We start from the raw sequence: 15,960 nt of genomic DNA on the forward strand, positions 1-15,960 counted from the left end.
TGTGATACAAGTTTACTGGACAGGGTTCGAGTCCCGTCCGGTCAGAAGCTATTGTCTTTGTTTGGTTCCGCTTGGGGCTTTGCTCCCGAAGTCGATAAGAGAATCCAGACATTAATGTATTAATGTACTTGGCTTATTTGAATATGAAAAAAACACATCTAAATGTGCAAAATTTATCATATATATATATATATATATATATATATATATATATATATATATATATATATATATATCAGTACATAGCTTACAGTATCTCCCCTGTAATGTAAAGTGAAAACGTGTGTATATATATATATATATATATATATATATATATATATATATACATATATATATATATATATATATATATATATATATATATATATACATATATATATATATATATATATATAAATATATATATATATATATACATAAATTATATATATACAGAGAGAGAGAGAGAGAGAGAGAGAGAGAGAGAGAGAGAGTTCTTTAACGGACCAGACAACATGACATTGGATCACTCTGGTTATGGCTCCTTTTTTCTTAGCCTACACATACACCAGATAGTCTGGCCTATTGTTTCCCCATTCTCCTCTTTCATCAGCCACCTCACAACAGTTAGATAACCGAAAAGTTCTTCTTTACTCAAGGGTTCAACTACTGCATTTCAATTATTCAGTTACTACTTTCCTCTTGGTAAGGGTAAAAGAGACTTAACTTACGTTAAGCAGCTCTTCTTGGAGGACACTCCAGAATGAAACCGTTGTTCTCTAGTATTCGGTAGTGCCATAGCTTTTGTATCACGGTCGTCCATTATCTTGAGTTAGAGTTCTCCAGCTTGTGGGCACACATCGGTATACTACTCTATCTATTTCCTGATTTCCTTTACTCACTATGCTATTCTTTCCCTGTTGGAGACTTCGGGCTTATAGTATCCTACTTTTCCAACTAGAGTTACAAGTAGTAGTAGTAATAATAATAATAATAATAATAATAATAATAATAATTGTTATTATTATAATATAGTGCAGTGCTTAGGGTGCATCACCTACCCGTTTCACTGCTCGATCAAAGCTTGGCTTAGTGGTTTTATTCATTTTTGAGGCCATATTACTGGTGGATATTGATAACATATTTCAGGATCAGACCACTTAAAATGACTGTAGGTAATCCTTCTAATTTTATGTCTTTACTGTTAAATACGCTGAAAAATATAGCGATAAGCTGTTTACCCCAGAGTCAATACAACTCTGGTTGACCCTTTTTGACTTGGCATAGCGTAGATAAGACAAAGTCTCTACCATATCTACATGATATCCTAAATTGGGTCAAGGTTACATGAATGATATATGGGAAAGGTGGCACGCAACCTCAAACTAAAATAATAGAAAAACGTAGTACATTTTAGACGATGCCACTTTTCCTACATTTCATTCGTATAACCTTGACTTAAGTTTGGATATCGTGTAGATGTAGCAGAAACATTGCCTTCCACATCTATTCTAGTTCAGTTCAGAGAGGGTAAATAGCTTGTCATCATTGTTATGTACATCTAACCTTACTGACATCACAATAAAAGGATTACCTACGGCAACTGACATGTGATCTGGCTTGAGCAAACTTTTAATGTGCAAGGAATGGGAAACACCAGATAACAATTCCAAGGAGAAAAATATATACAGCTTATGTGGTCATGTGCCATTACTTACATATTAGATGAGAGAGAGAGAGAGAAAGAAGAGAGAGAGAGAGAGAGAGAGAGAGAGAGAGAGAGAGAGAGAGAGAGAGAGAGAGAGAGAGAGAGAGAGAGAGAGAGAGAGAGTTCTTTGTTGGACGGAGACGACATGAGACGAGATCATAATCAATAGATATGTGTTTAATTATTAATTCCATTTTTTTATATTATGAAGTTTGGTCGTTGGTTCTTTTCTTGCAGCAATTTCTTCTACAAATGGAACTCTTATTTTCTTTTTCATTTAATTTGAAAGCTTTTGTTGCCCTTGAAAGAACAGGTACGACTGCTTCCAATTGGCCCAATGGTCGTCTGTACAATTTGTGTGTAAATATTTCTTATAAACAAACAAGGAATGTGCCTTGGACAAACATTAACAAAGAAGAAAAGTTAATGTGGATTAAGGTGGACCACTTCAGATGCTGATAATCTTTGGATAATTTTGGAGATGGAGTTGTTGGGAAAAACTTTTGATAAAATGGAAATAGAATAGTATATAATAGAAGAGTCAAAATGATCATTCAACGCCACACCGGCAATTTCGTCTGTTGAGTAATTAACTTTCCACTTCAGCAAGGCAAGATCTATTTTAGATAATTTATGATACAAACAAATCTGGTCAGACAAGTTGACAGCGACAAGAACTTTACGATATCACTTAAGTGATAAGGAGTTTAGTGTTGACTCACCGAAGGGAACACGGATATCTTGTGGTTACTAAGCATTTGTAGCAATTCTTCTTATACCACAGTAGTATTGATACTCATGTAAGTAAATAGAGATGATTCTTATAATTTTTTTTTTTACCATGCTATCATTTCCTGCGAATTTATCTCATGAATACAAATGTAAATTTCTTTCAATACAAATAATGTTTACTATTAATAAGAGAGAGAGAGAGAGAGAGAGAGAGAGAGAGAGAGAGAGAGAGAGAGAGAGAGAGAGAGAGAGAGAGATATTCCAGTCTAAAGTTAGAATTTCGCGCCAGGTTTATGTCGTCACAGAGTAAGTTATGCAGAACTTGGCGGAGCCAATGAACTTTTAAAAAGATATTCTACTTAATGTACTCGAACTTTATATTTACAGTTACTTTACAAATCTGTTACTCATTTCGTAGATATAAAGTATCCTATAGTTTTTCAGGATAGAATGAAGGAGTCAAGTCAGCGTCTCCTCAAAAATAACAAATCTGTTAAAACTTCATTATCTCAAGTGGCAGTCTGAGTAACGTTCGGGTTCTTTATTTTCCCTTCCACCATGTGAGTGATGACAGGGCTGGAAAAATGATATAATTGACCTCTATAGTAAAACGATAAAAAACATGGAATTAAAAAAAAAAATATATTGAATTTCGTAAACCAACAGGTCAAAGTTAACATAATCGACAGAACTTCCTGATTAGGAAGATCATTCCACAACTTGGTCACAGCTGGAATAAAACTTCTAGAATACTGTGTAACATTGAGTCTCATGATAGAGGCCTGATTATTAGAATTAACTGCATACCTAGTATTACTAACAGGATGGAACTGTTTGGGGGAACATCTGAATGCAAGAGGATGGTCAGAATTATGAAAAATCTTATGCAACATGCATAACGAACTAATTGTATGACGGTGCCACAGATTTATATCTAGATCAAGAATAAGAAATTTAATAGACCATAAGTTCCTGTCCAACAAATTAAGATGAGATTCAGCAGCTGAAGACCAGGCAGGAGAACACTACTCGAAACAAGGTAGAATGAAAGAAGGACATGACTGGGTAGAGATAGCACAAAACAGTAGGGCAAACTTGGGTATGATTCACGCAACACTGTGCCACAATGAGGCCTAAAAATACTATACTGAAGTACACAAAAAAGAAATGTCTTCGTTTATGACAAATCCAAATTCCTAGCGATTGTGATGAAAAAGAAAAGCGTGACACAGAACGAACGTGCGCCATTATGAGTTGGCAAGAAAAAAAGATTTAACTTCCTTTACGACAAATGTGAATGTACCATTTCTTAACAATCGTCTAAAGAATGTTGATATTTACTTTTCATCTCATTTCCCCTGGACAAATTGAACAATGTATTAAACAAAATATCAAGATATGAGTCAAGTTTTGCTACCATCACTTGAACAGTCATCGTACAAAAGGTCAACCCCATGGGCCATGTCAGTGTGTGGGGCGAAATCTACTTCAATCAAATAAGTGGTTTATTATCGCTATGGAGATAACGTGTGGCCATTGGCGCTATCCCTGTGTCAGAAGACTCGTTGCTGACGTGATTTCTCTCAGGTATATAAATGCCTTCGTCCTTTCCTTTTGCCATTCGAAGTGAACAGCTCACCCGAGGAAGACAAAGCAACTGTTCTCAGCTACTCTAAGTCAAGCTCTAAGTCAAAAATCTTTCAAAGCTCACTGTCAAAGCCTCCATCCGCTTCCCTCATCTGGAAAGCTTTTTCGAAACTTCAATCTCATCTCCAGAACGATCCAGGAATTATCTGCATCCAAAATGGTCTTCCCTGTTCAAGCTGTCCAAGACCGAACAGGCCATCTCACTCCTGGTAAGATTGTGGAATAGTTTTTTCCCAATTGTTATCTGTTGATATTTACGTTGTAACAGTATATTGGAAATCACCATTGCAATCCATCCAAGTAACGAAATATTGGTGGTTTGAATCAATGCCCTACAGCCTAGACCTACTAATCATCAATATAAGAAGCATTACAACCATTACAAACATTAGTTGTGAATCCCTTTTCAAAAGGGAACTCTTAATTACCCCAATTAGCTCTTTCGTCTTTATCTTGGCAGAGGAAGCAAAGAGTCGCAGCTGTTCTTCCGAGAGCGTTCGAAGCTTCCACAGTGACAGGAGCGGAAGCAGCAGCTCCACCTGTCAAGGCAACAGCTGCAAGGGCGAAGCTGTGGGGCATCAAAACAACATCAATAAAAAACACAGCAACAAAAACAAAAACGTCAACAAGAAATCTCACAAAAAACAGGATACAATTGACAGCGATTTCGTAACATATTTCATCTGTCGTCGACCATGAGACCTTCTCTCTCTCTCTCTCTCTCTCTCTCTCTCTCTCTCTCTCTCTCTCTCTCTCTCTCTCTCTCTCTCTCTCTCTCTCTCTCTATGAATGCACGAAACTGACCTTATTTGCATCTATTCAAATACGGTTTTTTCGTAATGATGCAGACTTTCCGACTGTATATAGTTAATTTATTTTATTTATTTTGAACGCTTTTATACAAAAAATAAAGATATAGAAAATCCCTTTTATTGTTTTTCCCCTGTGTAATATCAATCATCAAATCAACACAAACAATCATTCTAGTTACATAGATTTCTTAAGAAATACTTTGGGGAAAATAGCCTCAAGGTCAGATCAGAGAACTAACTCATCATGACAAATCTTTTCATCAGTCACTGATGATCCTACATGAATAAACCACGGTTGCCATCAGAGCTCAAAGGTGCCACAGATATAGGTGACCCATTTTTGCTCTCATAAACACAAAATCCCTTAAGATAAAATGGTTTTCGGATGAAGTGATTCACCCAACCAAAGGAAATGACACGCCAACGACCTCTAACTGGATCTATCAGTAATCCAACTCAATAAACAATCAGGTTTATGCTCTAGAGTCTGGAGTCGTTATTTCTAGCGCCAATGGCAGATGGTGTTGACAGAGTACATCAGTCTAGTGGTTCGCTCATGAAAGAATAATGGGTGAACCCATAAACGTAAGAGATCAAGCATTAGCATCGTAAGTATGGCAGATGATACCCAACTAATTTGTGAATAAATGGACGGAAGATGGTCGTCCCGATATGGGAAGAAAACGGATTTATATTATAATGCTATGAGACACATGGCAAAACTCGCATTGTTTCTTAACGGCATTTACGGTATTTTTACTTTCATTTATTTTTCAAGATAAACATGATATATATATATATATATATATATATATATATATATATATATATATATATATATATATATATATATATATATATATATACACATGTATGTATGTATTCAGTAGATATATGCATCAATATAAATATATTTGTATACATGTAGTTATATGTAAATATATATATATATATATATATATATATATATATATATATATATATATATATGTATATATATACAGTATATATATATATATATATATATATATATATATATATATACTGTATATATATATATACAGTATATAAATATATATATATATATATATATATATATATATATATATATATATATATATATATATATATATATATATACATGTATGTATTCAGTAGATATATGCATTAATATAAATATATTTATATATATGTAGTTGATATATAAATTGATATATATATATACATGTATGTATATATATATATATATATATATATATATATATATATATACATATATATATATATATATATATATATAGAGAGAGAGAGAGAGAGAGAGAGAGAGAGAGAGAGAGAGAGAGAGAGAGAGAGAGAGAGGAGTGTGAGAGTGTGTTATTGGGTTCTTTAACGGGCCAGACAGTATTACATTAGATCCCTCTCTGTTTACGACTCATTTTTTCTTAGTCTACACATACACCAAATGGTCTGGCCTATTCTTTCCCCATTCTCCTCTTTCCTCATCCACCTCACAACACCTAGATAGCCGAAAAGTTCTTTTTCACTCAAGGGGTTAACTACTGCACTGCAATTATTCAGTTACTACTTTCCTCTTGGTAAGGGTAAAAGAGACTTTACTTACGGTAAGCACCTCTTCTAGGAGGACACTCCAAAATCAAACCATTGTTGTCTAGTCTTCGGTAGTGCCATAGCTTTTGTACCATGGTTTTCCATTGTCTTGAGTTAGAGTTCTGCTTGAGGGTACACACCGGCTTGCTACTCTATCTGTTTCCTAATTTTCTATACTCACTGGGCTATTCTTTCCTTCTTGGAGCCTTCGGGCTTATAGTATCCTACTTTTCCAACTAGTGTTACAAGTAATAATAATAATAATAATAATAATAATAATAATAATAATATTGTGCAATGCTTAGTTGTATCACCAGTCCGTTTCACTGATCGATTAAAGCTTGGCATAGTAGTTTTATTCCTTTTTGAGGACTTATAATACTGGTGGACATTAAAAACATATTCTAAGATCAAATCACTTAAAAGGACTGAGTAATCCTTCCATTTTTATGTCTTCACTGTGAAATACGCAGAACAATATAGCGATAAAAATGTTTACCCCAGATAAGAGTCAATACAACTCAAGTTTACCCTTTCTGACTTGGCATAGCGTTGATAAGATAAAGTCTCTGCCATATCTATATGATATCCCAAATTGGGTCAAGGTTACATGAATGATATGTGGAAAAGGTGGCACGCAACGTCAAACTAGAATAATAGAAAAACGCAGTACATTTTAGACGTTGCCACTTTTCCTACATTTCATTTGTGTAACTTTGGCATAAGTTTGGATATCGCGTAGATGTGGCAGAAAAATTGCCTTTCACATCTACTCTATACCAGTTTAGATAGAGAAAATAGCTTATCATCATTGATATGTGCATATAACTTTAGTGACATCGTAATAAAATGATTACTTACCACAACTGACATGTGATCTGGCTTGAGAAAACTTTTAATGTGCAAGGAATGGGAAACAGCAGATAACAATTCCAAGGAGAAAAAACACATACAGATCATGTGGTCATGTACCATTTTTATATATTGGATATGTATGAGTGAGAGAGAGAGAGAGAGAGAGAGAGAGAGAGAGGAGAGAGAGAGAGAGAGAGAGAGAGAGAGTTCTTAAGATGGACGGCAGATAAGACATGAGACGAAATCATAATTAATTGATAATATTTAATTATTAATTCCAATTTGTTTCCTCTTGTTATGAGGTTGGTTCGTTGATTCTTCCTTGCATCAGTTCTACAAATGGAAAGCAAATTTTCTCTCCTTTCACTTTGAAAGTTTTTGTCGCGCTTGGAAGAACAGGCACGACTCTGCACCCAATTGGCCCAACGGTCGTATCTTCGTTTTGGATTTTGAAAGAAGAACGGAATTTATGTGTAAATATTTACTATAAACTAACAACGAGTGTCAACAGGAAGTGTAGAGACAAATATTAACATAGAGAAAAGTAATTGTAGATTAAGGTAGACCACTTCTGAGGCTGATAATCTTTGGATCATTTTGGAGATGGAGTTGTTGGGAAAAATTTTGATCAAATGGAAATAGAATGGCATAATGAGAGTGAAATTGATCCTTCAACGCTACATCGCAGCCTTCGTCAGTTGAGTAATCAACTTTCCACTTCAGTAAGGCGATGTTTGTTTTAGATGATTTGTGATACAAACAAATCTGGCCACACAAGTTGACAGCGACAGGAGCTTTAGGTTATCACGTAAGCGTTAAGGAGTTTAGAGTTGACTCAACGAAGGGAAAACGGGTATCTTGTGGTTACTAAGGAATTACGAATTTATTCTCTTTGGATTAGTACTGATTCTCATTTAAGAATATAGAGGTGATTCTTATCAAATTATTCTAGCTTATACTACCATTTTCTGTGAATTTATTTCATTTCATATATAGGAATGCAAGGTTCTTTCAATACCGATGATGTTTACTGGAAGAGAGAGAGAGAGAGAGAGAGAGAGAGAGAGAGAGAGAGAGAGAGAGAGAGAGAGAGAGAGAGAGAGAGAGATTAACATGTTCCAGTTTAAAGTTATAATTTCACTACTTTATATCGTCACAGAGTAAGTTATGCACAAGCTTACGGAACCAATGAACATTCAAAAAGATATCTTACTGGAAATATAAACGAATGTTCTATAAACAGTTACTTTACAAAGCTGTCACTCATCTCGTAGATGTTGCCATTATATTACGAAAGCATTTCATAGCTTTTGATGAAATAGCAGGATATGACGAAGGATTCAAGGCAGGTTCTCCCCAAGGATTACAAACCTGATAAAATCTCTTCATCTCACATGGAATTCTGAGCAACGTTTGGATTCTCTGTTTTCCCTTCTAGCATGTGGATGCTGACGGGGCTGGAAATTAATATGATTGATTTACAAATTGAAAAATATAGAAAGGGTTGAATGAAATGATAAAAATTATTATATGAAAGTCTTAAAGCTAACAGGTTAAAGCTAACAGGTTAAAGCTAACAGAAGTAACAGAAATACAACGCATTAACTAAAACAACAAAAGTATAAAATTCAGACTAAAGTTATCAAGAGACAATGCAAGTTTCTTTTATCTGAACGCAATACTGACTAGCTTAAAAAAAATCTGCCTTCTGAAGAAACATGAATGAATAAACCATAAAATGAACATCAGAAAATAGTAAGGAAGGAAAAAAGAATCTTTGGGAATTAGTAGTGTCGCTTGTTAAAGTGAGTTTTGGGCTCTGCCACGCTGCCTGATAATATCAACTGACAGAGTGAAGCACCCAGACTCAAGATGCAAGCATAACTCTATTCCAAGCAAGTGGCGGTGCTGAAATTCACATGTAATCTATTTTTAAACCCTCGAATTTTTTTCCCAAGTTGCTTGCGATGGTTTTTTATTACATATCAAATAGCACATTTTTTTTTTTTTTTTTTTATAGAGTACACTAAACAAGATAACCTTATGATTTTCTTGGTATAATTACTTCACTTATCAAAATCAAAGGACCTACAGGGAGGGAACATGAACAGGCTCACTCAGGAGGCGAAGGAAAAGTGTCTTATGGCACTGAGGAAGACAACAGCTGGGTAGAGATGGCACAAAACAGTCTGACACACCTGGGTTTGGTTTAAGCAGCACTGTGCCACAATGCGACTTAAAAGTGCTATACTGGAATGAGCGGCAGGAAAGAAAGAAGCCTTGAAAAAAAAGTCGGAAATGGATCCTTGATTAGTATAACTTCTGAAATAGAAATATCTTCGAATATCATGAATCCAAATTCTAGCAATTGTGATGAAAATAAAAAAGAAATGGGACACTGAACGAACGTGTCCTATTATAAGCAGAGTTGGCAAGAAAAATAATTCATAAACTTCATTTACAATAAATATCATTGTAACATTTCTTAACACTCGTATAAATAATGTTGATATTTGGTATTTATTTCGTCTTTCCTGGATAGATTAAACAGTGTTGTAAACAGAAAATATAAAAAATATGAGTCAAGCTTTGCTATCATCAGTTGACAATCATCGCACAAGAGGTCAACCTAACGGGCCATGTCAGTGTGTGGGGCTAAATCTACTTCAAAGAAATAAGCGGTTTATTATCGCTATGGAGATAACGTTTGACCCTTGTCACTATCCCTGTGTGAGATGATTCGATTGTGACGTGTTTCTCTTGGATATATATGGCCTCATTCTCTACTTTAGGCATTCGAAGTGAGCAGCTCATCCACGTAAGACAAAATAACTGTTTCAACTACCCAAGCTCTAAATCAAACAATCTTCTTTCAAGGCTCACCGTCTCAGCTTTCATCCGCTTCCCTCATCTGTAAAGCTTTCTAGAAATTTCCTTTTCATCTCCAGAACGATACAGGAATTATCAGCATCCAAAATGGTTTTCCCTGTTCAAGCCGTCCAAGACCGAACAGGCCATCTCACTCCTGGTAAGATTAAGAAATAGTGTATTTTTTCCCAATTGTTATTTGTTGATATTTACACTATAACTATATATTGGAAATCATCATTGAGTTGCATTCAAGTAAAACAAAACCATCGACAAGTAAGATGGCTGAATGGCCTCGGGAATAAATGCCCTTGAACTACTTAGAATCTTATCTTTACCTGAAAATGCCCTCATAACTCATTTTGAGCTGCATGAATATGCATTACTTGAACTTTCTACTCAATAAGCCAAGCGTTTATTACAATTACCAATTGGGAATCCCTTTTCACAGGGAATTCTTGATAATAATAATAATAATAATAATAATAATAATAATAATAATAATAATAATAACAATAATAATAATAATAACACTTGTTTTTATCTTCTCAGAGGCAGCAAAGAGTCGCAGCTGTTCTTCCGAGAGCGTCCAAAGCGTCCACAGTGACAGGAGCAGAAACACCTGTGCCAACTGTCAAAGCAACAGCTGCAAGGGTGAAGCTGTGGATCATCAAAACAACAACAACAACAACAAACAACACAGCAACAAAAACAAAAATGTCAACAAGAAATCTCATAAGAAACAGGACACAATTGACAGCGATTTCGTAACATATTTCATCTGCCGTCGACCATGAGACCCTCCTCTCTCTCTCTCACTCTCTCTCTCTCTCTCTCTCTCTCTCTCTCTCTCTCTCTCTCTCTCTCTCTCTCTCTCTCTCTCTCTCTCTTGTCTAAATGTATCAAACTGACCTTGTTATTTACATTTATTTAAATACGTATTCTTTAATGATGCAGACTTTCTAGCGGTATATACCTTATTTATATTATTTATTCTGAACCTTTTTATGAAAATAAAAATATATAAAGATACACACATTCCGGTTTCCATTTATTCCTTATGTAATATAATGATTAGAAAAAAAAAACATTCATGAAAAAAAAAAATACTCATAAATCGCACAAGAAATCCTTAGGGGAATTCTCTCAAATTCTAATTGGAATTCTCAGATCAGAAAACTTAAGACAATTATCACCAAAATATTTATTTTTTTGGTTAGAGACTTTAAGTTAACCAACTCACTGAATATCCTATATAAGTATAAGAGGTTCATTGATAAAGAGATAAATGTGACAGAATCAGAACAAACTACGGCTGCCACCAGAGCAATTTCTCAATCATGAACAGAAAACTTTAAGAAGTAGCTTTGAGTGAAGGGATTCTCCCAGCCAAAGGAAACGACAGGCCAAAGACCTTTAAATGAATCTCTCATTAAGACGACATAATAGATAATCAAAATATAACATAATATACTTGTGAGTCTATTTGTAGCGCCGATGACAGATGGCGCTGTAGACAGTCTAGTTAGAGTCGTTGTTAATCAGATTATTATTATTATTATTATTATTATTATTATTATTATTATTATTATTACTTGCTAAGCTACAACCGTAGTTGGAAAAGCAGGGTATGCTATAAGCTCAGGGGCTTCAACAGGGAAAGTTCGTTTCCTCTTCATAACTGAGATCAAAAGAATATTTTTTTTTTTTTTTTTTTTTTTATTAATGATCCTTTCATGTCATTTTAAGTATTTTTCCCTAGGTTCAGTTATACAAATTGGTTATATTTCTGCCATAATTTTTTCATTAATTTCCTTTAACTTCCATTTGGTGAAATAACTGAATGGGAAGTTATTCATACAAATAAAACAAATTCTTATCGAGAATTGTATGACAGAAATGATAGATAAAAGCTCTTAAATATTTTACATATAATCAAGTGGCAATTGTTCACCTTTTTGCATGCTTATATAGAATATAAATCATCTCTCTCTCTCTCTCTCTCTCTCTCTCTCTCTCTCTCTCTCTCTCGCTCTCTCTCTCTCTCTCCCTCTCTCTCTCTCTCTCTCTCTCTCTCTCTCTTGTGTCAGACATTCAGTCCTTCAGTTGTTACTAAAGAAACCCACAGAGAGTCGGGAATCTAATTGTTCCTCAGTTGACATCGTAACTTGGACCTAAAAGATAAACAATTGCCATAGAAAAATATATATTCTAGGTTCTTTTTGTCCTGAATAGTCTTTATTTAGAGAGGTGGCGTATCTTCTGTTTATAATGAAAAGATTAAAGATGTATTTCACTGATTGTAGTTTAGGTATTAGTTCTAATAATAATTTGTCTTTCTATTCCTGTACAAAGAATCGATGTTAATGCGAGGAAAGGAATGAAGGGAAGACTTTGACATAACAGATTTTTACTTGCCAATATATACGAGCATCATAATTATAAAGATATCTATACATATATTTTATACATAAACATTTATTTATATATATACAGTATATATATATATATATATATATATATATATATATATATACACAAAACTATGGGTGTGTATACTTGTATACCCATATATGCAAGTATATATATATATATATATATATATATATATATATATATACATATATATATATATATATATATATATATATATATATATATAAATATATATATATGTATATATATACACATATATATATGTATATATATACATATATATATACATATATATATATATATGTATATATATATATATATGTATATATACATACATACATATATATATATATATATATATATATATATATATATATATATATATATATATATATATATATATATATATATATGTGTGTGTGTGTGTGTGTGTGTGTGTGTGTGTGTTTCATGTGGCTTTTGCATACGTGCACGTAAGTGTTTGAGTTTTCTCTATTGTATTTGAATGTCATAATATTCACCAATTAAAGAATAGCTACAAATACAGCATCAAAGAATAACAACCAATTGTTGAGTAAAAGCAAGGAAGATGCTCTTTTCGACTTGGGAAGAAAACGAAAATATAATTTATATTGTCATGAGACATTAAAATAATTTGTTTTGGATTATAACTGGATTTTAGATTTAATTTCCTTCTTTTATATCTTAAGGTAAACTCAACAGGATCTGAATTTAACATGCCTTGGTCATGTATAAAATTGTATTATACTCTATTACAAACAATAAAATTGATTATATCAATTGCTTAAAGGCACTTGCTGTCATCATTTAAACTTATCTTTTATCTATAGATTTCATGTGGAATTATTATTCCACATAACAAAATTACTCTCTTTATAGCCTCTCTATTTTGCTAAAATACTGACATACACATACATGTACAAACACACAAACACGTAAACAATTACCAGTAAACGACAAGTTTCGAAGATGTTCTTAAACAAATCTGTGTTCACTGGGTCAACGTGGCTCTGATGTCAAGACAGGAGGACACAAACTATCTGAAGACTGTCAATGAACAATAATAACAGTGAAATTCTTGATATCAAATGATATGTCGAAAAGAGAAGCAGTAATCAAACCTCTTAAAAAGACTAATAACAAAAATAGGGACTTTCTTTTTCATAAATGTACAAACAAAATTAACAAGATTTAACTGCAAGAAAACTAGAATGAAAATTTGTCACTGACGATACGGAGAACTTTTGGTACATAACAATTAGATGAAATGTTTTGATGCTTTAGTAGTGATATGCTTTGAAGATATATTAATAAAATTGATTTCCATAGGTATCTTGTAGACAGATATATTTTCATCTTCTTAAGGAAAATACAAAGGATTTTCTCTGAGAGCAAACTAACGAATCTTGAATCTAGCTTTCGAAAGCGATTCATAAGCCACAGACACGAAAGAAATATTGACAATCAAAGATCAAGAGTACAATTCAACGTACTGATGCTTGGCTTATTCTTCAATATTGATATCATTTATACTAATGAAAAAATCTAAGTCTGCAAAGAGCATTGACTCTTGAAGCTGGATATCTTGCAATCCGTCACTCTTCATCAACATTCAAATTGCATTGCTGATGAAAGAGAACTGTAAAGAACATTAGTACTGCAACAAGATCTTAATTACAATATTTCATTCGAAAACGATTTCAATTACGTACTGTACATTTCATATGTAACATAAGTACCCGCTATCGCAGCTTTTTTTTGGCCGACCTTTGTAACACAAACACTCCATATCGCTATCGTAATTGATAACCTGAGGTCTGGCAGCTACCACCCGGAGTGGCAGGGCTTCGTGGTGGCCCTTTCTTTGGGGTATATAAAGGCCCACTGGCTCACTTACTGGCATTCGAAACGAGAACTCCTCCAGAGCGAGAACAGAAGACGATCTCATCTATCTGAAGAAATCTTTTCATTACTCTCCAAAATGATCCAAGAGTTATCAACCGCCAATATGGCATACTTGAATTTGCCTTCTGTGCAACATCGACTTGAACATCATCCTTCAAATGGTAAGATAATCTTTTTATTAGATTAATTTTCTTAATAATTATTCAATTGCACTGCAATTTTGGTTAACTCTTAGTGTATATTAAAACATGGTTTATTTTAATTAAATATGATATGAATGTTTGATAATATTTGACGGGGAAGTCAAATCTTCTTATATTTTGGAAAAATCTTATACTATCTATTTCTACTCCAAAGATCTGACGTTATGTCAAAATGAAAGTGAAATTATAATCAACTTGACAATAATAACTTTTCGTAACTGTTACAGAAGAAGCAAGGAGTCGCAGCTCTTCTTCTGAGAGCGACCGAAGCCACCAAAGTGACAGGAGTGAAAACAGCTGTGCCACCTGTCAAGGCCGTTGTATCAAGGATGAAACGCCCCGCAGTAAAAAAAGCAACAAAAGAAGCAAACATACCCAGAAAACAAAGAAGTTTCAAGTAGTTAATTTACAGCTATATTTGCATCATTTGTAGGCTCTGAAGCTAAAAGCTTTAAAAGCTTAAAGCTCTATCATGGCTGACGATGGTAGGGACAGGGTTTTGCGTTGTCGCAAAATCTCCCGAAAACTCAAGAAAGAATTGATCATGGATTGTGATAAGTTCTGACTCTCGTGAATGTGACTATTGATTCTTTTACTGACGTTAGATAACTTCTCTGATATGGGAATTTATCTGGACAATATTCAACGAAGGGTTTCATTGGAGAATGCTAAAATGTTTTTCCATCATACTATTATTATCAATACTTGCTAAGCTACAGCCTTAGTTGGAAAAGCAGAATGCTATAAGCTCGAGGGCTCCAACAGGGAAAATAGCCCAGTGAAGAAAGGAAACAAGGAAAAATAAAATATCTTAGGAAGAGTAACAGCATTGAAATAAATATCTCCTATATAAACTATAAAAACTTTAACATGATAAGAGGATGAGAAATAAGATAGAAAAGTGTGCTCTAGTGTACCCTCAAGCAAGAAAACTCTAACCCAAGAAAGTAGAAGACCATGGTACAGATGCTATGGCACTACGCAAGACTAAAGAACAATGGTTTGATTTTGGAGTGTCCTTCTCCTAGGAGAACTGCTGACAGAGCTAAAGAGTCTCTTCTACCTTTACCAAGAGGAAAGTGGTGACTGAAAAATTAAAGTGCAGTAGTTAACCCCTTGAAAGAAGAATTGTTTGGTAATCTCAGTGTTGTCAGGTGTAAGAGGACGGGGGAGAATATGTAAA

Source organism: Palaemon carinicauda, chromosome 5 (genome assembly GCF_036898095.1).
Source record: "Palaemon carinicauda isolate YSFRI2023 chromosome 5, ASM3689809v2, whole genome shotgun sequence".
In the NCBI taxonomy this organism is placed as follows: Eukaryota; Metazoa; Arthropoda; class Malacostraca; order Decapoda; family Palaemonidae; genus Palaemon; species Palaemon carinicauda.